The sequence below is a fragment of the Furipterus horrens genome, unplaced genomic scaffold, assembly GCF_987537825.1.
Source record: "Furipterus horrens unplaced genomic scaffold, mFurHor1.1.pri manual_scaffold_2, whole genome shotgun sequence".
Lineage (NCBI taxonomy): Eukaryota > Metazoa > Chordata > Mammalia > Chiroptera > Furipteridae > Furipterus > Furipterus horrens.
The window spans coordinates 84,396,170-84,407,768 of NW_028327172.1; positions in this window are offsets into that span (position 1 = coordinate 84,396,170).

The following is an 11,599-nucleotide window of genomic DNA, read 5'->3' on the forward strand; positions in this document are numbered from 1 at the left end:
AGCTTCAGTGTGTTTGACAAAGTTCTAACTGAACACCCTTTAATGTTGCAACTTTTAATAGGCACATGCTCCAGCGTTCTGGCTCTTGCCTACCACTCAAGATAGTTCAAAGAGCTTCCTGAGCAACTTCCACATTTCCATAGGAGATTTGGGGAACTGATTTTTCTCAGGTTAGGGTCTAAGGGATTAGGGGAAATTGGATACTGGAAGGGAGGCTTGGGGGCTGGAAAATCAGTTTTCAGTTGGGCCTTTCCCTCTGGGGACTTTCCTATTCTCTGTGCCTTAACAAGGAACTCCCATTTAAATTGGGAACTGGTGTGAAAATTGCAAAGGAGGTAGTGACACGTACATTCAAGAGGAATCTAGAAGTTAAGATTGTAAACAAATAAACACAATTTCAGAAACAAAAACTATAAGGCTAAAAATTGATTAACTAAGTTACATAAAAATTAGATTCCTGATTGATTAAAGACCTCAGTAGCTGAGAGATCAGGCAGACAGATTGGAAGAAATATTTGCAATGAATAAAACCAACAGGGAACATGACTTCTAGAACATATTCAAATAATATAGAAATCAGCAACCACAACAGCAGGACATACAAAGAGAAAAAAGGACAAGGGTGTGATCAGGAAATTTATAGAAGAGGAAACTCCAAAGTTAGCAAATACTTCGTGGCAAAAGATCATCTAACTCCTCACCAATTTTCACATTTTCTTTTCTTTGGCACACAGCTAAACTACATTTCTCAGCCCCTCTGCTTCAGGCCATGTGACTGAGCTCTGGCCCAAGGAAAGTGAATGGATTGATGTACGGCACTACTTAGACGGTCCCACAAATCTCCCATGACATTCTCTGCAGGATCTCTCTTCCTGCCCTGATGATGGCTGGATGCAGAGACTTAGTTGAGTCCTTGGGTCTGGGGAGATGACAGAGCCACACACAGAAGTCTGACTACTGGAGCAGGACCCCTGCCCTGGCCTCCACCACACTGGACTGTGACATGAACAAAAATAAAATTTATTTTGTTAAGCCACTGACCCTGGGGCTTATCTCACTGATATGCATGTTTAGGTGTACTCAAACTGATCGGAGAAAGGCAAGATTTAAACATTGTACAACTTCACTTATTTTTATAGACTGGCAAAAAAAAAAAGCCAGAATTCTGGAAAGGGTTGGCCTGTGAGATACAGATGGGTGTAGCCTTGCTCAGGGCAATCTGATGGTTCTTACTAAAATTAAACATGCAGATATCTTATCACTCATTCTACTGGGAATATACCCGTAGAAATTCTCACACAGGTCTGTACAGGGGAGACATAGATAGCTTCAGAAACACTGTGTTGGAAAGTTAGAGGCAATCTGGGTCTATCACTGGGGGAGTAGGTAAGGAAATGATGGGATACACAAGCCGTGGAGAACTATGCAGTGGCAAGAAGTAATGGACCCCACATACCCATGGCAAAGTGAAAATGATTTAAAGAAAAATATATGCATACAAAACAACAGTATACATTTTACAAAAATTCACATAAAGAAAAGAATCTACACTAAATAACTTCGATGGGGAGAATGAGGGTGGAAAATAGGAGAAGAGGCAACAGAATTGAATGAATGGCTTCCCTTCCACTAAGCAGACTGATTTCAAAAGCTTCTGACAAGAGACTGAAAGACTGACAATTACAGCTTTTTACTTCTGAGGCTTGGCTTCCTTTACGGACTCTGATTTACACGCAGTTATTACATCTCTCTTCAATTTGTTTTAAGCCCATATTCAGCCTTCACTGCTCTTTTTCCAGTGTTATAAGCAGTCTCTTTTCATTGCCTGACCCCATGCTTTTCCAACAACTAAACGTAACAATAAAAGAGGAGCAGAATTACAAGATCCAGTCTTAGTCCAAACAGCTTTTACTCAGAACATAAAACCATTTGCTTTTTACATATGTAATAAACAGATGAAGAAAAAAGTGAAATGCATTATCCTTATGTTTGTATAGAATTATTAATGATGTGTCCTGTATATATATATAAAATACACCACCACAAAAATTAGTAGGAAGCAAGAAAAAAAATTAGTGGACCAGTGAAAATAGCCCTAAATCATATCTTAATAAGTATTGTAAGTAAGCACGGGACAAAGGAACACTCCACCAAGGAGGAAAGGAAACAAAGCAAAATAATTGCAATAGCACAGAAGCCACTTCAGTTCTCAGCTTTTGCCAGGTGGGCGCGTGGAAGCTCCACGCTGCTTTGCAGCTTCACGAGTTTTGCCATTACAGCGGCTGGGCACACACAAATCTCCAGCAAGCCGGCCAGCTGCCCTGGTCCCTGCTCTGCCTGAGGCCCCGATACCATCTCCCTGCAGTTCACAAACCTGTGATGGCAGTGGGCTGGGATGGACACCTCTCGGCTGGAGTGTGGAATTAGCCCAGGCTGCTTTTTTTCCAAGCAGCTCTCAGCCACACCCATCCCCAGTATCTCTCCGCCACCCTCTGCCCCCTCATCACCCGTCTTCCTCAAGCCAAGCACTTCGCCACCATAGCCCCGCCTCATAATCCTTCTCCAACCTTTCTGCAACCCGGGCAATGGATTCAGTGGCCTGCTTAAAATTTGAACACACATGGGCACAGATAACCAGATAACTAAATAACTAGACTTTCTGACCGAAGCAGTGCCTGTGTGGCTGTGGTTCTCAGACAGCACTCTGTGAGCGTGTGCACTGTTAGAACCATGAGAAGCACAGATGTTTGCACACACGCACCTCTCGCAGTGTGGTAGGACAGCCTCCTTTCTTCTCCAGAGGAAGGCAGGACTATTAACAAAAGAGGAAAGCCAAGAGGTTGTGGACTCCAAGAAAGGGCTCCCTGCCTCCCTGTACTGAAGGCTCAGATTAATTACACCAGGGCTTACCATATGTATTCATTAAAATCTAAAGCAGGCCCTGTGGGATTAGATTTGATGAGTTATCATTTTGCTTGTAATTTTGTTTATTTATTATTAATTACCAAGCCCGTGAAAGTCTCCCTAGGTGCTGGTTCCTCTGACACCAGGAGTTGCTTAATTTGGCTTGGCCTTGGATTCTGACCTGGGGGCTCACAGCTGCCTCGGGTCTGGTTTGAGCAGAGAGCCAGGAACAGGCCAGGTGAGGAGTCCCTCTGCTACACCAGCAAAGCCCTGCCCCCCATGCTGCGGGCAGAGGTGATGGGAGCAGGCTCTTAATTGCTGTGGTATACTGGGCAAACATTTCTTTCTAAGAGATAAGCAGAAGCCATATCATGTCAAAGGAATGATCAGTGCCTACTGGAGTCTGAATCATGTCTAGAGCATCCAGGGCCTCGGATCTGAAGCAGGCCTTGATGTCTGAAGCGCAAAGGTCTTCTTCCAAGATTGGAAAGAGGAGCTTGGAGTGAAAGTTGAGTGGCAGTTTCGTTAATGTTCCCCACCATCTTTGCCCCCTTTTTGTTGGGATACCCGTTTATCCTTTAGCGCCATTAAGTTATTTAACCTGACCTCATTGGATAAAATTGAGTAAAAAAAGTTGTGCTGGGGCCTGCCTCATAGAGGAAACTTGGCAAGACCTCTGTGATCAAGTACCCTTGATATCAAAATCTGTGCTTGTTTCAAAAGCCACTTAACATCTAGATGTACAGGTGTTGTTTTAAGCCATGAAATATGACATACATGTAGAAATGAGCGCAAAACATTTGCATATCATGTAAAGATTAATATAAAATGAACACTAGGTAGTGTCCCCCAAGTTAAGGAACAGAACACTGCAGAACCTTAGAAGCACTGCTTCACTCACCAGAGCACAGTCCCCTCCCCTCCAGACCCAACCACTACGCTGATGTCAAAAGTAATCATTTCATTGTTTTACTTCACAGTTTACTCTTCACTTATGTTTCACTAAATAATATTGTTTGCTTTTGCCTGTTTTCAACTTCATATAAGTGGAATAAAAATATAGGTCTTCTTGGGGAGAGAAATTGGGGGAAAAGGGGACAACTGTAATTGAAAAACCAAAATAAAAAAATTAAAAAAAAAAATATATAGGTCTTCTTTATGACTTGCTTCTTTCACTCTACATCACTTGGAGAATCACGTATGTTGATGTCTATAGTGCTAATTGGTTCATTTTCATTGCTGTATATGCCAATTTATTATATTTATTCTACTGATGCTAGTCATTTAGGTTGTTTCTAGTTGGAGGCTATTCCAAACAATGATGCTAAGAACATTCATGCACATGTGTATGTGCCAAATTTTGTCTAGGTATGTTCCTGGGCGTACAATTGCTGAGCATAGTGTATACACAAACTCTACTCTATAGTTAATGTATTTTCCAGAATGGTGTACCAGTTTATATGCCCACTAGAAATAAATGAGAATATCTGTGACCAAGGTCCTCGGTTCTGGTCATGTAATTGAAACTAAGGTTTGGCTGCCTGCCACAAAAAAGCCAAACTCATGAGACAGGTGCTGGTGAGAAAGGCAAGAGGTTTTATTCAGGTGCCAGCAACCTAGAAGATGGGGGACTCTCATCTCAAAGCCCACCTTAACATCTCAGTGTAGGTAGGGCTTTGTATAAGGGGGGAGGAGAACAAAGATATTGGGAGAGAGGCTGTGGGTGTGCAAACAGTGTCCTTGCAGGTCCTGATATGGATCTTTTGTGTCAGCATCCCTGAGGTGGTCAGTGCCAGCCAAATCTGCAGCTGGGCGATCTGTGTCCCCTGATGTCATGGTCAAGGCCATTTCTTGTACAAGTAGGAACTGGAACTGCTGGTGCTTGCAACATGCTTACAAAGAAACTGTCAGCATGTTAATTCTTTTTATCAGTTTGTTAATTCATCTTATTCTAATTCTATTTCATAGTAAGTCAGCGTAGTATAAAGTTTTTATTTCCTGTTACAGTCAGATGTTATTTTTGCCAATTTGATGGCTGTGTAACAATATCTCATTGAGGTTTAATTTGCATTTCACTAATGAGATTAAGCATCTTTCCATAGAGTTAAGGGCATTTGAATTTCCTTTCTTATAAAGGGTATGTTCAGGTCTTCTGTGTTGTTCTTTATTTTCATTTGGATTCACAGAACTTCTTTATAAAGTCTGGACCCTAGTCCTTTGTCAGCTTTATGTGTTGTAATATCTTTTCCTACTCTGGCTTATCTCTTTGCTCTCTTAATGTGTCTTTGGTTGAACAGATATTCTTAAATGTAATATACTCAAATTTACAAATCTTTTGTTTACAATGAATGGTTTTCGTATCTGGTTTAAGAATTCTTTTTCTACCTCCAAGATCATGACGATATTCTTCTATATTTAACCTTCTAAATCTTAAGAGTTTTACCCTTCATATATAGTTTTTAAATCTTTCTGAATTGATTTTTGTGTATAGTGTGAAGAGACATTCTAATTCCATTTTCTCCCCTATGGATACTCCATTATTCCAATGCTACTTATTGAAAAGTATTTTTTTCCCCGCTGAGCTGGGATAACACCTCTGTCATATATCAAATGTTCATAAAAGTGTGAGTCTGTTTATGGGCTCTACTCTGTTCTATTAGGCTATTTGTCAATTTTTGGACCAATACCACACAGTTTTAATTTCTTTAGCTTTATGGTAAGTATTATTTCTGGTAGCGCAAGTCCTCCTACCTTATTTTTCTTCTTCAAGAGTAGCTACTTCTGGCCCTTGGCACTGTCATATAAATTTTAGAGCTGGCTTGTCAAGTTCCAACAAAAACCTATTGGGATTTTAATTGGGATTTTACTGAGTCTATAAATCAATTTGGAGAGATATGGCATCTTTACAATGCTGAGTCCTCTAATCCATGAAGTAGCATATTTCCCCATTTATTTAGGTCTTCTTTGAAGTCTTTCAATAAAATTTTGTAATTTTCTCCATTAACATCTTGTACATATTTTGTTGGGTTTATTCCTAGGTACTTCACATTTTCTGATGTCATTCTGAGTGAAGTCTGTTTTAAGTTTTATTTTATAACTGTTGCCTCTTAGGCTCTGGCCAGTGTGGCTCAGTTGATTGGAGTGTCATCATGTAGACCAAAAGGTTTCAGGTTCAATTCCTGGTCAGGGCACATACCCAGGTTGCAGATTCAATCCCTGGTCAGGGCAGTATGAGAATGCAACCAGTAGATATTTCTCTCTCACACGATGTTTTTCTCTCTCCCCTTTTTCCTTTCTCTCTAAAATCAATGGAAAAAAATGTCCTTGAGTAATGATAAAAAAAAAACCTCTTGTTTGAAATGAATTTAATTTTTATACTGATTTTGTATCTAGAAATTTTGCTAAACTTATATTAATTCTAGTAATTTATTTATAGATTATTTTTATTTTCTATATATACCATCACTATGTTATCTGCTTATTATAATAGTTTTATCTTTTTTGTTTCCAATCCTTATACCTTTTATTTATTTTCCTTATCTGCTGTGTGGTCCAAGACCTATAGTATTGTAGAACATTGAATAAAATTGGTAGTTGTTAGCATTCTTGTCTCTGTTCTCAAGTCTAGGAAAGCTTTAAAACGAATCATTGTAAAGTATAATGTTTGTTGAAGTTTTTATAGATAATTTTTATCACATTAAGAAAGTTCCATTCTATTATCAGTTTGCCAGAATTGTTTTTATTATGAATGGATGTTGAATTTGAGTTTTTTCTCTATATATCTACTGAATGGATCAGAGAGTATAGCTCCTTTAATATGTAAATGTGATTATTTACATTAATTGATTATGACATGTTAAATCTTCTTGGGACAAATCCACCTTAGTCAAAGTGTAATTACTAAAAGAATAGGCTCTTGAGTTAGACTGCTTGAGTCAGACCTATGAAACCTGGCTATGGCACTATCTAGCAGTGTGACTGGGGCAAGTTACTTAACCTCTCTGTGCCTTAGTCTCCTCATATGTTGCAATAGGGATAATAATGGTACCTAACTCACAGAACTCCTATAAGTTTTAGTAATATGTCCAAAATGCTCAAACCAGGGTCTAGAATATAGCAGGAACCAAATAGTGTTTGCTCATTTTATTTAGGAATTTTGTACTTCTGTTCATGAATAACTTAGCTTGTAACTTTTCTTTCTCATAAATAAACTTGGTAGTAGACTTTCACTAAATTTATAAAATTAATAGAGAGGTGTTTGCACTTTTTCTATTTTCTGAGAGTTTGTGTAAAATTAGAATTACTGATTCCTTGAATATATAGTGGAATTCATTTGTGAAGCCATCGTTACTGGACTGAACCAGGTCCAGTTACTCAGTAGTTGTCTGCCAAGGAAATCATGCATGAACACAGAGGTGAGCTTCATCATCACATGTAGAGATGGGGACATTCCTGCACATGCATAGTGAAAAAGCATGCCTATACATAAATGGCTTGTTCAATAATGATGGCACATCTCCACCCCAGGGAGGATATTTTAGTATTATAATGAGGGTATAATGAGAATAGTTCATGAAAAGGTAAATATATAACCCTCCAGACTACTTTGATCAGCCACAGGTGGTTTGAGCTGGATTAGCCTTGTGGTTCTGCAAATCGTCCTGGCTTCTCCTTGAAAAAACAAGTCTTGCAATTGTCAATTGTTTGGAAGGGCATAGACGTGGAAGAAAGTTTAACTAAGTCTCAGCCCTTCTGTTAAACTCTCAGCAAGTTGCAGGATGTGGTACACAAACCTTATAACAGTTAGGGTAACCTAAAGCAATTTACAGGTATATGTGTGTGTATATATTTATATGGTGGATTATACCAACTGCCCTGAGGTTTTGTGTGGGGACAATTTTCAATTTAAATTCTTTAATGGTTACAGGCTTCTTCACGTTTTGTAAGTGTTGCATATTTACTTAGGACCTTGTAAATCTTACATTTCAGTATTTTGGCATAAAGTTATTCATAATATCTTATTACCTTTTAAATGTCTACAGTACCTGCTACAAGGTTCCCCTTTTCATTCCTGACATTGGGTATATGTGCCTTCTCTCTTTTTTTCCTCGATCATTCCAACAAAAATTCATGAATTTTATTAGTCTTTTCAGGGAGCCAACTTTCAGGCCTTGCTGATTCTCCCTATTGTATCTTAGCTTTTTATTTCTGCTCTGTACTATTATTTTATTTATACTTATGTCTATTTGCTGTTCTTTTCCTTCATAAGCTCATTAACTTTCAGCTTTTCCTCTTTACTAGTATACACATTTGGGAAATAAATTTCCCTTGAAATAATGTTTTAGCGTCAACCCACAAATTTTGATATGTAGTATTTTTTATCACTCAGTTCAAAAGTTTTATAATTTCCAATATGATTTCTTCTTTGACTTGTGGTTTATTTGTAGGTACATACCTTAATTTCCAAACAAACATGGGTGTTCTAGTTATCTAGAACTTAAATGCACTGGTCAAAGAATATACTCTATATAAATTCATTCCTTTGAAATATGATGAGGCCTGCCTTATGGGCTAGTATGGTAATTTTTAACGGCCTCTCTATTCTTGAAATGAATGTGTAGGTTTGGATGCAATATTTTATGTATGTCCATTAAGTCAAGTTGATTAAACCAGCTGTTATGAGCATAGGGAAACTAGTCAATATTTTCATAATAACTGTATGGTGACAGATGGTTACTAGACGTATTGTCGTGATCACATCACAAAAAATATAAACGTTGTATCACTATGTTGTACACCTGAAACGAATATAATCTTGTATGTCAAGTATACCTTCATTTAAAAAATCTTGTTCTTATACATTTTTACTGATGTTTTTGTTGGTTTTTAACTGTCCATTTACAATCCTCTTATTTCATGCTTTGTATTTGCTCTGACAGATCTGTGTTTCTTTTTCCCTCAGTTCTTGTCTTCTGAATTGGTCACTCTATTTCCCCTCCTCCACTAATTCGAAAATTAATGCAGTTTGATTATATAATATTTGTGGTGTCTAAACTTGGAGTGTAGGCATTTTACTTTGGATCTCACGAAGCACTAAATGAGTGAATGAGGAAGTGAGACAGAGAACAAGCCAGTGCAGGCTACATGAATGAACCAGTTACTGCTGTGGGCACTGGGGCTCAGTCCCGCTGAGGACCTCTGGGAGACTATGGAGAACATGTTCCATCATTCCTCTCCCAGGAACAAGGAAGCTGGTATATTTATTCAGTGACTATGGCCTGTCACTGGGTGAGGGCCTAGGATCTTGCTTTACTGGCCTGCCTTACATGGAAGCAGTATATACTCCTGCAACCAGGGAAATCCCTCAGGCTGAGTCTCAGGTGCTTACTATAGAAAAACACTGACCTGTAGAGGCATGCTAAGTGCCAGGAAATATGCGCAGGGCACCATCATTTGCTTAGAATTACATTATGCATAGCTAACATCAAAGTCTAAAGATGTTCAGTATTTTACCCTTCCTGGACACTACAAAGATCTACACTACACTTCAACTCCATGTAGTCACCATCCCCTGAAATTTATACACTATTGTTATTGTGTATTTTAATTTTCTTTTTCTTATTTTAATCACATATGGCATTAGTCTTCAAATGTTCATTAGAATTACCCACATTTTACCATGCTTATTTGTTCTTCATCCTTTCTTGTATCTCAGATCTTCTATTTGGGTCACATTCCTTCTGTATGAAATATGTTATATTAGAGAGTTGCAAACATTCATCTTTTTGATTGAAAATGCCTTTATGTTGTCTCAAGTCTTTTTTTAAGTATATTTTATGGAATATATTGTTACAGTTGTCCTGATTTCTTTTCCCTTTGCTCCCCTCTGTCCAGTATCTCCCTTCCCTCCAGCAATCCCACCCCCCTTAGTTCATGTCCATAGGTCATGCATATAAGTTCTTTGGCTTCACCATTTCCTATATTATTCTTAACTTTCTTTTTTTTTTTTTTTTTTTTTTTTAAGTAACAAAATAGATTTTTTATTTTTTTTTAAGTATATTTTATTGATTATATTGTTACAATAGTTCCAATTTTTTTTTCCCCTTTGCTCCCCTCCGCCCAGCACCCCCCTTCCCCAACAATCCCCTCTCCAAGTCCATGCCCATGGGTCGTACATACAAGCTCTCCCGCCTCACCCTTTCATATATTCTTCTTCTTCTTTTTTTAAAATTAATTAATTAATTAGTTAAATATTTTAACAATAAAAAATAACAATTCCTCCCTCTCAGACTTAAGACCCTTTACAATCTTATAAAGGACAATGGATGAAGGTCTCGAGCTCCTCTAGCTGCTTCAAGCTGGACATGGTCGTCATCCTACCTACCCGTGGGTCAAGAAATCCCTAATAAGAGTGGGGATGTGGAGGGGAGGGTGGCCTTCCCACAAGGGGAAGGATCGTGCAGACTCCAGGTTGGTTGGCTGTCTCTGGACGACGGCATGCTTGGTTTGACAGGCTGGCATCCTTGTTGTATTCTGGGGGCAACAGGGTTAAAGGACATCATTTAATCCGTAACCACTAGATGACAAAAGACAGGTATTAATTTTTCAATGTCCCACATTAGGGAAAAGAAGGGCTTCTTTGGAGGAAGGTGTGCCAGGTATATCTCACCTGTCCAAAACCCTTTTGCCCATTATACTTATTTTGGACTGAGGGAAATATTTTAGGTTTCCCCCATCTCAGGCCTCTGGGCTTTTTCTGTCCAAGCCATTAGGATAGAAAAGAGAAACCAGTTTTAAAGTGAAGCCCACAGACCACCCCGTTCTTCACCAACCCAGCCACTTAGTTCAGCCAAACCATTGAGTCTCAGGAGGCAGCAATGCAGACAGGATTAAGTGAGGCCTATGCATACAGATAATCACTCAGGTAATGAGATTGTAGGCTTATGCCCTTTGAAAACAGAAAACACATGTTAATTTATGTAACATAACCCACATACAAGTCTCTAAATCTGTAGGACTGTCTTATCGGAAGGAAAATCCTTGTCCTTCTAATATTCACTGAACTTGCATTTCTATTCTTTATATTTTTATTCCCCCCCCACTAAAAAATTTTCTGTTTGTTTGTTTTTCCACTACAGTTGTCTCACTTTTTTTCCCCCTCTTGCTTCCCTGCACCCTGCCCCCCCCCCACAGTCAGTCCCCACCCAGTTGTCCATGTCCATGGGTCATTCATACATGTTCTTTGACTAGACCCTTCCCCTTCTTACCCCTTCTCTCCCTCCCATCTCCCCCTTTGTTACTGTTAGTTTATTCCTTGTTTACATACCTCTGGTTCAATTTTGCTCATTTGTTTGTGTTGTTCATTAGTTTCCTGTAACAGGTGACAGCATAAGGTAATTTTCTTTTGTTGCCTGGCTTATTTCGCTAAGCATAATTCTCTCTAGTTCCAATCATGTTGTTGCAAATGGTAGAAGTTCCTTCTTTCTTTCAGTACTTATTCATTGTCATTTTCCCCCTTTGTACTCGTGTTCCTCTCTGTCTCTCTGTTTCTTCATCTTCTTAAAGCAGACCCTTTAGCATCTCTTGCAATGCTGGTTTGGTGGAGATGTATTCTTTTAGCCTTCTTTTGTCTTGGAAACTCCTTATTTCACCTTCCATTTTGAATGAAAGCCTTGCTGGGTAGAGTATTCTTGGT